The following is a 14,167-nucleotide window of genomic DNA, read 5'->3' on the forward strand; positions in this document are numbered from 1 at the left end:
TGCCAGGAGAGGGGGTCTCTAGAGAGGCAGTGCCTCCTGGCTTCTACACTTACCAGCTCCCTTGGGGACAGCTATGCAAACCTCTGAGGAGTCCAGGCAGCGCCCCCGAAAGCCTACTTAAACCTCTGAGCCCTGACTTCTGCTGCAGCAGACCAGCGCCCCTGAGCCGGCTGTGGTGTAACGAGCCTGCCATTTCAGAGATGGGAAGTCTAGATCTAGTGGTTGGTCACCGTGCCAGGTCGAGGTGGGGTGGATGAGGGGCAGGTGGATCGCTCTCCCACAGAGGGGCAGAGACCAGCAGAGCGAGGCGCACGGCCAATGTCTGCAGAGACTGGAAGCTTCTGTGGCTGGAACATCTATCATAGAGGGGCAGAGAAAATGCTGAGTCTCCTCTCATGGCTGGATGGAGATTTTTTTTAAGTGAGCCAAAGTAGAGGCCTGGTGGAGGTGGGGGTGGAAACAGAATCCTTCCCTAGGAGAACTATTCCAGTGCCTGACTCAGCAAGGCAAGGGGGAGGGGGGCTCTGAATGGTCAGCTCCCAGCGCTGCGCAGCGACGGACTCACGGAATGAGCTGGAGGGTGGGTTTCAGCCCTGTGTACCTCAGGGTGAGAGACGGAAGAGCCTGGCCAGTTCTAACATGGGAGACCTCAGTGGGAGTGTCACCAAGCAGCCAAGCATACACCCTACCCCCTGACCACTCATCCCTGCCCTCAGGTGTGGTTGGGGTCCATTTCTCTCTTGGGATAAACCCACACCTCAGGGCCTCGGCACTCACAGTGGCTGGACAGGACACTGCTTGGGGAACGACTGGCGCTGTCATCTCTCTTGAGTGACGCTACTTTCTGCAGTAGCTGCTGGATGGGAGCCATGAGTCTCTGAGCATTCCTGGGCAGTGACACTCTGGCCACTGTATCCTGCCAGGTACCTGGCACGGAAAGCTAGCGCTCTGGGCTGATCCCCAGAGCCTGGTGGCTTCCTGGTGCCACCCAGAGGTTGTGACTCTGGAGAGCTCTATCAGGGCCTGGAGGTGGCCCTCAGTCACCATCCTGAAGAGACCAGCACATCGACTCTGCTCCCACTGTAGAACAGAACCAGACACTTGAAGAGACACTGTCTAGGCACTGCAGCTCAGAACACGTGTTGTCCCGTCTCCTAGGGGACAGAGCCTCTAAGATGTTCATGAGGTCAACAGAGTGAATCTGTCCTCCTAGGAGGAAGCCAGGCTGGTGCTCTAGATGGAAAGTTTATACCATAGCGCTTCCATCATCTGCCTTTGGGATGATGTGCCTTGTCACCTGTGCTGGCACTGCCTCCTTATGGAGGCCAGGCCTGCCCTAACCCGGAATACTGGAACTTCTGGAACCAGGAGGGGCTGTGCCTCCCTAACCTGCCAGCTGGAACAGGCAGATGAAATCCTATGACAACCCTGCTCTTAGTCACGGGTGGGCACTTGGCCCTGGCATGGGCCCCATGGCTGCTGTTTTATGAGATCCTGCACAATGGCACTTGACTCCCAAATCCTACCATTTCCCGTCACTGTTGAGCCTGCAACATCTGACATATAGTCCTTGATGGATGGAAAGGATTCATCAGACTAGGAAACAGGTCATGGAAGCTTCCTGATGGAGGACTGATGCGTGCGTGTGTGTGTGTGTGTGTGTGTGTGGTTGCTGGGGGGAGAGGGGGTGGACAAACCTGCCATCATGAGTGTTATCACCCCCACATTACATCCACATCCCTTCTGGGGTCTGTGCATGTGGCCTGATTTGGCTAAAAGTTTTGAGATGTTTAAGATAACGACAGGATGAGCTCATCCTGCACCAGTGTGTCCCTACCTGAAGTGACAAATGTCCCTACAAGAAGAGGTGACAGACACCAAAGGCATGTGACGGCAGACACCGAGGAGGCAGTGTGTCTGCAAGCCAAGGCACACCAGACAGCAGCAGCCACCACCAGGACCACAGAAAAGCCGGGAAGTGACCCCCTGACCCCAGCAGTGCCACACACCTAGACTTTGGGTTTCAGCTCCTCCCACTCTCCATGAAGAGAAGAAATGCAGCTATTTTGAGCTACGCTGATTAGGACATGGATACGGCCAGCTTTCCTAGTCGACAGGTTCCCAAATGCCCCGATGTCCGACATCCCCAGGAGTGCGGCGGAGCTCTTCCTAGACACATCCAGCTCACAGGAAAACTTAATTGAGAAATCAGGCAACTAAGAAGATTAACAATAATAAAATAACAATTACAAAGATATACCCTAGTAAAAGTTACTTATGTCTGATACTTTCCACCTAATAGTTTCAGGGCGAGGTCTCCAGAAGGGCAGAAATACAAGTGGGGATGTGGAGCAGGGACACCCTGACTTTTAAGCCCTTCCACCCATAATAGCAGGTCTTAAGGAGGCCAAGAGACAGCCTTTTCCCCTTACTGGGACCGGAGTGCTGGGGCCCCAGCCTTCCCCTTGGTGGGAGAGCGAGGTCTGCTGGAGGATTCTGCTCTCCAAGTGTTCCTGTGTGCCAGCCCTGCATGCCAGGCCCCTCCACGCTCTCCAGGGGACGGTAGGAATAAATAACAAAGGGTTTCAAAGAGGATTACCCGCTCAGCACCACCACGTGACATGACATGACATGAGGCAGCATGGAAGATTAAATCCTTGCCCATGCAGCATCCAGCAGCAGTCTGAAAGCCAGCTGCACTCCACCCCGTCCATTAAGGCCCCGATGAGTAAAAGCGGATGAGAGAGGAAACCGCGGGGTACTGTCTTCAGCATCACATAATTAACAGGGAAATACTGTGGTGAGAGGCTTGCGTGGAGACCGTGGTTATATTTGTGGAAAGTCAGTCGCTGGGCAGCATAGGTCTAAAGCTTAGGTCCCCAAATCCTGCTTGTGTGGCCTTATCCTGTCGGGTCAAAGGGAGCCAGGGGGGTGTCTATGAGTGTTCATTATAGCCTTGTTCAGACAAAGATGAAGGATTCAGTAATGTCTAAGCCAGGCATGGTGGCACACACCTCTAATACCAGCATTAAAGAGGCAGAGGCAGGTGGATCTCTGTGAGTTCAGGGCCAACCTGGTCTATACGGTGAGTTCTGGGCTAGCCTTAACTACTTAGCGAGACCCTGTCTCAAAAAATAGTACATAAATAAGGAACTTTTGGAGAAACAGGAGGGAGGGATGTGGCCACGCAAGACTGGTCCTTGTTTGGGACAATTTGTGTTATGTAGGACAAAGGTTCATGGGTGCCTAGGTGTTTGCAGGGGCTGCAAACAGATAAGCTGAGGGTGAACACACTTATTCCTTTCTGGTGGAGGTCTGAGTGCCCCAGTGCCATCTGGGGTCTTTATGTCACTTCCCTGCATCATGGTGTTCTGGCCCAGGAATGAGGTCTCAAGTGATACTCTCCTGGGTAGCCCTTGGGGTGTCTCATCGGTGTCCCATCTAGTCTGTGGTCACAAGAACATGCAGACATAGGGGAATTCATTTGACACGGGGGCATGGGATTGTCATGTATTAAGTTCATGCCTTAGAACTCCCAAGGGAGTTATAAAGATTGCAAGGCACCATCTCCTAAGGAGGCGTCAGGTAACCGTACGGCTCTTCTGGGCTGAAGGTGGCTGTGGGCCGTGGGCTGCACGTGCACCTTGGTAGGGCTTGGAGAAATCAGACCTCTGTCCTTGGTTACTGTGTGACTGTTCTTACCTGGGAAGCAAAGAAAACCCCCACAGGGACTGAACTGGTGGATGAGTGGGGAGGCCTAGAGGGTTCTGGGTAAGTATTTGCAAGTCACCAAGCCTCTAGGCGTCTTGAGAGCTACCCACAGTGAACCCCAGCTGCCAATCAAAATGAGTGCCCATAACACGGACGTCGGTAATTGGCACGGTCATTGCTCTTAGTTCCCAGGGTAAGCCGAGGCTCTGCCCCCAGTGAGGGCAAGTGTTCAGCTGTCCACTCTCCTCTGCCCAGGCATGCTGGGAGATGCATGGCCGCCTCTGCCTGTCTCCTGGGAACACTTGGTCTGGATGGCCTGGAATGGCTTCTGGAGTGTGAGTCAGAGCTGTTCAGCTAAAGCATCTCCACTCTAAAACACGAGCCCTATTCTGCCTTAGCAGAGCAGCGTCGAGGCTGAAGGTCAAGAGACAACCCAGCTACACAGACACCATCAGCCAGATACCAGCTCCAGGCCCACAGCCGCCTCTATATGCAGGCACTGTGTCTGGAGCCTCCTTGTCTCGGGGATGTGGCTCCTGTCTCCTGTCATCTCTGGCCTCACCTTGGTGCCTCTTGTAGCTCAGAGTGTTCTAGGCAAAACTGTGCCCTGGGGTATGGAAAAGGAACCTTGGGAAGTCCTTCAACAAGGTAGTTAGTATCAGCCAAGCCTCAGGCCTCGGTGGTTGTGAAGGCCTGCCAGGGCTAGCCTGGGAAACAGGAGATCCTGGAGGGCTAGCCTCAAGTTGGAGGATTTTGGCCTGAGGCTTCTTCACAGGGCAAATGCTTTACAAGTCAGGCCCTCACGGCATAGGAGATGGAGGGTGAGCGGTCACAGGGCTGTGACAAGTCTTGTCTCTAAGTTCTGTCCATTGACAGCATCACTTGGGCTGGGGAGGGTCCCGGGAGGCAAATGTATTGGCTTTAGAGAACCTGGGCTTCCTTAAGTCTGTGAGAGCAACCTCAGCATGACCAAAGGGACCTGGTGTCTGCAGCATCCTGTAGTGGGCTGGCTCCAGCACCAATGACGTTCAGTCATATATGAAGGGCTCCCTAGCGAATGGAGCCTAGAAATGCCATGGTGTAGGGGCATAGATGCTGCACAGGTTAGGTTCTAGCACAGGTCTGATGTCCGCCCAGGAATAGGGTTCTCTGCCTCCTAGGTGACCACCTCATCCACATCTGGCTCCTGCTCCATCCCAGCTCCACAGAGAACACTGGGTCAGGTGCATGGTGACCCCAGGTCTACCAACAAGCAGGATGCTGCTTCAGCCCCACTCTCCCCCTCCTTCAAAGGACCTACAGGCACGATGGAGGCAGAGTCTGGAGAGAGCTTCAGGCCTCTGGTTACAGGAGTCTTGGACTTTAGCTTTAACAATGAGCAAAGTAGCTGGACCAGGCTTCCTACTGAATCTGGGAATGTGTGTTCTCCTGTCCCTTCCAAGAGCTGGGAGGAGGGTCCCTTGGCTCAGGGATCCCCTAACCTCCCACTGTTCCACATGGTGTACCCTTGGGCCCGGCCAGGCCTCGGCACCCGTACAATCCAGCAGGTGGCTGGGACACCCCAGACGCTCTCCGCGGTTACCATGGTTATCAGTTGCTACAGGGTGGAGTGAAACCCTTCCCACAGCGTCCCCCACTACAGCAGTGCCCACTGGGCTTTGCCAGAACCTTCTGGTGTGGGTGAAGCAGGAAGGGAGGGCCAGCTAGGCAGGCGGGCTTTGTGTGTGGGTGTCTGCTGACAGAGTGTTCCTTATGGGCAGCTTAGGGTCTGTGACCTTCCCTGGGAGTGCTGTGGGATCAGAGGCAGAACTTGGGGTTCATTGGAGGGGTCACCCTGATTAGCTATCATCTCTCACACACTAAGCAAGCAAGCCATCTCAGCCACAGGAGGCTGGAAATATTCTGAAGATGTTTGGTACCTGGGATGTTGGTTTAGTCAGCAGGACACCCCTTTCCCTGTGACACACGACACCCTACGCTGTCTACACTGGTCCCAGGGCTGACAGCGGACCCCAGCATCCCTACATGACACCACAGTTCCCAGGGTCAACAGCAGACCCCAGGGGACAACCTTCATTCTTCATTTGAAAAGGTCCTTTCTGGACAAAGCCACTGTTTGTTTGTTTGTTTGTTTTTTTCCTGGACAGAACCCACTGTAATTATTACATGCAGCTATCACATAGCAAGACAGTGACCATGCCACATAGGAGCTGGCCTCATAGTTGTTTCCAAATTGTCAGGATGAGGAGAAGGCATAGCAGTATCCCCAGAACCCCTGGGTGCTTCAGCGTGCAGGCATCATTGTCCCCTGAGCAACCTGCCTCTCACTGGGCAGAATGTAAGCAAGCAGGTTTAGATCTGCTCTTCCGTGAGGAGCAACACACACTGGTGTCCTTTTGGGAAGTGCTGGGCTCTGCGAGCTGGGCTCTGCAGATCAGGCTCCAGGCTCCAAATCCTCTGCAGAAGAAAGGGGACAAGATGGCCACGAGATTCCTGTCCATGACATCTGAACACCTCTTGGCCTGAGTGACTAAAAATACCCTCTCCTCCTTGTCAGGGAAAGGCACCCTCTGGGGGGATGAGAGAAGCTGAGCTGAGGCAGGAGGGGAGGGGAGCAGAGAAGGGGGCACAGCTCATGGATAGCCAGGTGCCATTGGGAACAGCAGGGATCCAGTCCTGCACACAGCGACTGAGATCTGTTCTTCCAGGAAGTTCTGACAAATGCTGGATCCACAGCACCCAGTGCAACTCCTGCCAGGAGGCCTGGGAACCCACTACGCTCTGACATCGGGATAAGGCGCACTTTTAGATTCAAAGCTGATGAAAAGCTAGCGGGTCACTCCAGTTGGTCATGGACTTTGCCCACTACTGAGAAACAATGAAATCAGGGCGAACGCCCTACCCCTAGAGCTTTCAGCCACTAGAAAATGGTCCCCCGACTGTCACAGCTTTAAGGAAAAGGAGAGTTAGGAAAGTTCACCGACAGACCAAAGTAACAAGGAAGTGTTTCTCAAAGCATGGGGTTAGAACCCCAAGATCTAGGTTTCTAAAAACTACAAACAACAGGGTCCACCCAGCTTCACAGATGACCCTTGATCTGTGTGTGGTCAGCTCAGGGCCCAGACTCTGAAGACACAATAGGTGGGCCCACGATTGGGCTCTACAGGGACGATACGCAGCCCCCACTCTGTGATTGGGGCAGAGCACACAGCGGAACCAATGGGGGCTTAATGGAGGGATCATGATCCCATAGGTCCAGAGGGCCCCCAAGCACGCCGGTAAGTTAGGAATCAGGACACACCATGGAAATCGAGGCCAGACACGAGGCGGTGCCACAGGTGCCAGACAGAAATGTGACTTTCCAGAGTGCAGCCTGTCACTCCTGAGCCTGGTTCTTCTCCCTCACCTCTCACCTCCTCTCTCTCCTTTCCTTGTCAAATCCCAAGGCCTTACAGTGGTGTCAGGAGGGTCAGTCAGAGAAGGCTGGGATCTGGGTCCTAATTCCACACACGCCGGCTTGGACACTCTGGGATCGCTATGTTAATTCCCAGGAACGTTCCTACTTTGATCTGATGCACAACGAAGAGACAGGCTCCTTCAGTGAAGGGGCCTGGAGCCTAGCAGGGACCAGCCTCAAGCAGGGTATGCCACGGGAGGCTGTTCTAAACTCCCTGCCACTTCTGGGTACAGGGCTCTATGCCTCTCTCCACTCAGTCTTGTCTGTAACGCACCTGCCTCCTCCCAGGCCTTTCCCTCTCTTCTCTAGACTATACAACAATCCAGGGTTTCCCTTTGTCCCGTCTTGTCCTTCACCTCCCCTATTCCCTGGTGCAACCCTCCTCCTCATCTCAGAATTAACTGCCAGGTGACCCGGGCTGACCAGCAGTCGATTCCAGGGCCCAGCTCTCAGCTGAACCACAGCACAAGTTTCCCAATGCTTGTGGGCACAAACTGCAAGGCCGTGAGTCAGTCTAGCCTGTGTACCTGGGAGCCCCTCTCTGGCCTGCTCCTCTTGATCTCCTCAGCCCACATGGACCCAGCAAGAACAGTTTGGGGGTTCCTGGTTCCCTTCTGTTCTCCCTATCACTGTCTATCTCCAAAGGAACAATGGCTTCAACCCCTCCTTCCCACTCACCCTTTCCATTCACGTTCACACACACACACACACACACACACACACACACACACACACACACACACACGTCTTAGATTATACTACATTCTAGCCGTGGTCCAGCTGTCCCAGGTGCCCCCTACCCCTTGACCTTACCCTGTAGGGGGTCCTCCCAGACAGACCCTTGTAAAAGAATTTTAATCCAGCAACATGGCAAGGGATAAGATCCAAAGACCTTCTAGATCTTTGTGATCCAGCTGGAATGACACCTTTAATCCCTCTGGCTGGGATATAGACGCACCCTTAGTACACATCTCTAATCCTAAACAATGAAAGTAAGGTTAGCTTATAGAAAGAAGCATCCCATATTTGAAAGTGATGTCTAACTGAGGGCAGACAAAGTGATAATCAGAGAAAGATCTGACAGAATGAGTCAGAGATAGGACACACCCAACTCTGACAGAATGAATCATAGATTGGATATGCCCAGCTCTCACAAGAACAGCACAGGAAAGTGAGGCTATTTAAGAGCAGAATGGGGAGAGAAAGGTGTGCAGTTTTACAGAAACAGGTTGCAGAGAGAACAAGGCAGACACAGGCGAAGACAGAATGAGCCAGAGAATGAGAAGGAGCCAGAAGATTAGAACAGAGTGCCCCAGTTAGTTTGAGGCCAAGCAGAGCAATTCGGTCAGAAGCGGAGAGAAGCCAGTTTGAGTCAGTCAGCTTGGACAAGAGTTTGGACTAGAACAGTTGAGTTGAACCAGCCGGCCAGAGTTCAGAAAGATCTAGAAAGGATGAGCTTATTCAGCTGTAGCCTCTGAGATGACAATTACATCTGGCAAATAAAGATACATTCACTGTCCCTTCTTAGCTCTGATCACAACCCTGCCTGTCTTCAAGGTCTGCATCAATGGCCCTCCCTGCCCATCTCCCCTTCTTATCAGCAGGTTCCTCTCTGTTCAGGTCATGGTCACTGAATCTCCTTCCTGATACTCAACCCCAGAGGCAGAGCTGGGTGGGCTCCTGTCAGTCCTTTCCAAGGTTGGTTGGCAAGGCCTTTAAACATTGATGGTATTTATGGGTTTCAAATAATACTCTAAACTTTTTTCTGATGAGAAGATTCATGGTACTCTCCCTGTTCACACATTATAATTTTGCTGGCCCTCCTGCATTGAGAAGGAGCGGGAGGGAACTCCTTTGGAAGGCCCCTGCTACCACTGGCCGGGCACCTAGGCAGAGTTCCACATCCTTGGCCTGGGCTGCATTTGACAGCTGTGGGTACCAAAGTCTGAGTTTGTGATGGCGGATCATGAAGCTGCTGAGAGGGGGTTTGAAATGAAACTGTGCCACAGGGAAGCAGTGATGTCTGGGGCCCCCTCTGAGTGAGGGCTGCAGGGTTCGGGCAGGCAGGCAGAGGTGGGAAGGCTGGAGGACCAGGACACCAGGCGACCTTGCTGCCTTCCTGTGGGGAAAGTCTGTTGGATTCTGCCAGGCTCTGTCTCAGGCCTGAGTGCTTCTGCTCTCCTGTTCTTGGGACCTGAGCTGGGTCCCAGAAGGTGATACACTTGGGGTTCGGACCTGGCCCGAGGTGCTGACATTGACTGAGGGTTCTCTGTACCAGGGGTGTCCCGGGTGTGTTCTTGAGGGTTGTTCTATTTTGCCAGATGAAGGGAGATGGATGAACTAAAGTGGGAAGAGAGCCAGAGGCTGGGGAATCAAGTCTTGACTGAGGTGAAGGACCAAGGCTGGACCCTGTGCATAAGATCACAGTAACAGTGAGGCCAAGAAGTGGCTCACTCAAAAAGATCCAAGGAAGAGAGTTGCTAATGTCTTTAGACCTCACCTTCTCACGACACTCATGAGTTACATGACCAAAACACCTGGCAAAGCCAACTTATTGAAGGAGAGACTTATTTTGGCTCTCAGTCTAAAGTGTCCCAGTCCATCATGGCTGGGAAGGTGCGGCGGAGTTCATGGCAAGGTGAGTTTGTGGTAGATGCAACTTACAGAGCAGACCCAGGAACCAGCGCTTGGGCTGTGCTTTCAAAGACCCACTCCCTAGTAGCCCATTTCTGCCCACTGTCTCTTAAAGCTCCCAGCTGGGCAAATGAGTTGTAAACTCATGTTTTCTGTGTCTGTGGGAGACACTGTTACACAAACTTTAATGCCTATGGTGATGGTTTCTGGAGGTGGGGTTGTTGCAAGGCAAGATGATGACATTGGGGCAGGCCCCCACGACAGGGCTGGTGGCAGCTCTATGAAGGGGGAGAGAGACCAGAGCCAACATACACTTGCTTGCCTTGTGGTGCGATGTGGCTTTTCACCAAATGAGGAGCCGCGCTCTCGGACTCTGGGCAAGTAAACTTGCATTGTTTCTTTTCTTTAATTTCATTTAATTTATTATTGTCTCTGTTTAATTTCTATTCACGGCCTGAATAAGGATAATTTTTTTTTGGGGGGGGGTTCAAAAGACAAAACAGGGGAGGCAGACTGGAGAGATCAGCAGGTGCCAGGAGGAGAAAGATGGAGCAAGGGAGAAAAGGCAGGTAGAGGAGCACAAGCAGGGGGCTCAGCAATAGCAGTCTGTGAGCTGCTGCCTGGAAGTGGAGGGGTAACCGAGGTGGGGAGGAGGGAGGGAGGAAGGGAAGAAGGGAGAGAGGGAGGAAGGGAGGGAGGGAGGAAGGGAAGAAGGGAGAGAGGGAGGGAGGGAGAGAGGGAGGGAGGGAGGGAGGGAGGGAGAACCTGTCCCGGGTGTCAGGACAATGTTTGGGTCACCGTTTCAGTCAACGAGAAAGGACAAAGAAGGTGGAGAAAGAATTGAACTTTTGGAGTTAGAATTCAGAAAGTGGGATGCTCATCACTGGATCTGCAGGCAACTGCCAAACCTCCATTCTTTGTAAATCACCTAGTTACAGGCATCCTCTCATAGCAACTAGAAGCAGACCAAGATGTGTCTCTTCACCCAGATGTTGCAGCCTCTGGGTTGGGAGATGGATCTTCCCTGCCCAGGGAGACCCATCCTAGCCAGAGCTGGATAGAGAGTGGGAAGTGAGGGGGTGGCCTCCACTCTTTCTTCCTATTCTTCTCTTTCCCAATCCTACGTATCTGAAACTAGCCAGCCTGCAGGTTCCTGCACGCCAGAAAGAGAGGATGGGCTACGTAGATGCAGGAAGTTCAAGAGAGACATGTTCTCAAACGGGATAAGACAGTCACAACCCCACAAAGCTACCCTCAGGTCTCTGGGGGTTAAACCGACATCAATTAGTGGAGCAGGAGGAAGTCTGCTAAGACCCTCTTCAGCAAGGAGATGAGTTCAGAAATTGGGACATCTTGGTGCAGGACCCAGGGTGAGCAGTGTGTTCTGAGGGCCAGCCCTTGAGCTCTCCCGCTCTAGATGGAGGACACCAAGACCTGGAAGCTGCTCAGACCACCTTAGCTGGGAGACTCTCAGGCCAAAGGGAAAAGCATGAGCCGAGTCACAGAAGAGGGACAGAGGCCATATGAGGTCCCACCTGATCCTGGCGAGGGTCTGGTTCTTTTTCGCTTCCTCGACATTAGATGAACCAAATGAGCTCACTCCAGTGGTGCCAAGGACTTAACTCTGGATAAGCCAGACCCAGCACAAGTACCATCTCTCTTGGGACCTTGGACCTCAGGGACATCTGAGGAGATTCGTTTCAGAGACGTGAGGGTTTTGGCATTTGCTGGATCACGGAGTGGGTATTTGCCATCCAATCCTGACGGAAGACGATTCTTTATTAGCTGGGAAGGCTCTCTCTCCTTGCCACTCTGTGCCATGGTTTCCCCTGTAGGTTAACAAGCCTATTCCACACAGTTATTCCCAAGAGCCTGAGGTAAAGGTCAGCTGTCCAGTTCCAGTGAGGACTCCCACACACCACTGCACCCAGAGCCCTGACTTCATGTCTACCCCTCGCAACACACGGTCATGAACAAACTGAGTGCCGGGAGCTTGCCAGGTCAGGCCGACTGGAGTCTGAGAATTTGTTGGGGTCAGTGACCCCCCTCACCAGTGACCTTCCCACAGGGCAGCCATCGGGTGACTGGGGTACAGGTTTCCTCTGCCTTGGACAGCCATGAAGTGAACTGGGCTCAAGTATGTTTTAAGCATGTGGCCTGTGCTACTTGGTCACTGCCTCTGTTGACCTTGCAGAAAAGGAGTCTTTGACCTCTGGGGTAGGAGGTGGCTGTCTGCTGGATGGTCCAAACTCTTGTACTTTAGAGCCTTCATCCCTACAAGGTCGAGAGACTTCCTGGATGATGGGAGAGATGATGGTGAGAGGTGTGGCATCTTTGGTCTGGACACTCCGAGCCAACCTTTCCTAAATGTTCCCTGTAGCAGCTGCTCTTCTATCTCCTGACTCCACTCTAGGAAAACACGCTGGCTCCGGTTAAAGACTACTGAGGATTTAACCAAGGCTCAAATCCGTGTTCCTCCCAGCCAGCGTCCTCCAAAGCTGAAACACATTCCCCAAACACAAAGCAAGGAGCTCTCTCTCCACGCCTTTCCCAGAAACCACCACATCGGCATATTTCCTCCCAATCACTTGAGGTGAATGAGAACTGAAAAAGACAGAGAAGCCGGCCCCTGGGTAGGACACTCTCTGAGTTGGCTGTCCACAGAACTCTTGTCCCCGTGGCTCTCTAGCACACATGGGCTGAGTGTCACAGTCCATTATCTCCTGCAGATGGCTGGCTCTATAGATGCACCCCTCACCCAGGCTCCACATCTATACTCAAAAGATTTTGGACCCAAGAAACATGAGAGGGACTTCAAGTTTTCCCGATGAACCCCTCTCTGCCCGCTGTCTGGCTCACCCCCCAGATCCCGACTGGTACCCACAAGGCATTTGTTGGCTGATGTAGCTAGCATACAGGCAAAAGGGGTGAATCTCTGTTTTGAAGGGACCCCCCCCCCTTGGAGACAGGGCTCTGCTCTGGCCCATCACGTTAAGTACCATCAAGGCTTGTGCAGACTTAGACAACTTCCCTTGGGGAGGCTGCAAGCTGCACCTGACTGACTCATGGGGGTCAAGGGTTCTTTGAAGACCCCAAGCTGGGAAAGAAAGCACAAGGCCAGGACCCCAGCAGTACACAGTGGCCCGGGCTCTGCAGAGCACACGTCGGCCAAGTACGAAGCAGGTGGATCGATGGGACTCTTCATGTACCCAGGTCCCCAAACCCTGCAATGCTGGGCCTGGGTGCAGTTTGTTCTTGGCACTGAAGGGAGAGTTGGGGGCTGGAGTTTCTGAGGGGGAGGAGAAACTGCAAAGAGAGAAGAAACCCTGAGGCGACAGATAGTGGGACAGCTGTGGACTGAACTTGGTGTTCCTGTCTTCCATGTAGATGTATTAATTTCCATAAATGCTAATAGTCCATCTCTCCAAGAGCTATTACTTAATGTCATCTTCCCTTGGATGTGGTTCAACACAGGGCAGACAAGTGGAATGGAGCAAGAGGCACCCCCAACTGGTTGGTCCCTGGCTCCTGGCTCCCGCCCCTCTTCCAACCAGGCAGCCCAAATCTGGTTTCTGATGTAACCCTCAAGCCTTCACAATCCAGACCACCTGCCTTTAAGACAGGTCTCTTTCACACCAGTAAGCAAAGAAAGTTACCACTCCAAAGGAAAGAAAAAAAAAAACCAAAAAAACAAAAACGCTGAATCACACAGGGAGAGTGAACAGCAAGTGGGGGATGGGTGAAGAGGGAGGTGGAAGCCCCGTAGGCAGGCAGCAAGGGGTGCTGGAAGGCTTCCCACTTGGAGCACCCCAGGGTGCCCCAGGCATGCTGCGGGAGACCCCAGGACAAATGCCAGGAGAAGCAAGCAGGGTACGTCAGTCGGGAGGGAGGGCAGGTGGGCAGGTACATCTTGCTGCAGATACTGCAGCAGGCAGCAGTGCAGCAGCGGAGCGCTCTGCATCCTGCAGCAGAAGCAGCAGCAGTAGTAGCAGTAGCAGCAGGTAGGGAAGTGGGGAAGTGCTTAGTGCCAGGGCCTGGGCACAGGGAATGAAGCTGAGGATGAGGGTAGAGGTATAGAGACAGGGACAGTGGGGGAACAAGGTACAGCTGCAACGAGTGTCAAGGTGCCGGGGAGCACCGCAAAATAGACTGCGGTGCGGTGCGGTGCGGTAGTGGTGACGGGCATGGAAGGGGCCGAGAGCAAAACGGGTGGGAAGCTGGGTCAAGGCGAGAGGGACACAGGGCAGGTAGCAAGGACGAAGGAGGCGTCTGGATGAGCAACAAGGAGGGAGATGAAAGAAGACAGCTACTAAGGGGCGCTTAGAGGCTGGGAGAGGATGGGAAGCAGGGAGGCAAGGGCGAGGC

The sequence above is a fragment of the Mus pahari genome, chromosome 6 (genome assembly GCF_900095145.1).
Source record: "Mus pahari chromosome 6, PAHARI_EIJ_v1.1, whole genome shotgun sequence".
In the NCBI taxonomy this organism is placed as follows: Eukaryota; Metazoa; Chordata; class Mammalia; order Rodentia; family Muridae; genus Mus; species Mus pahari.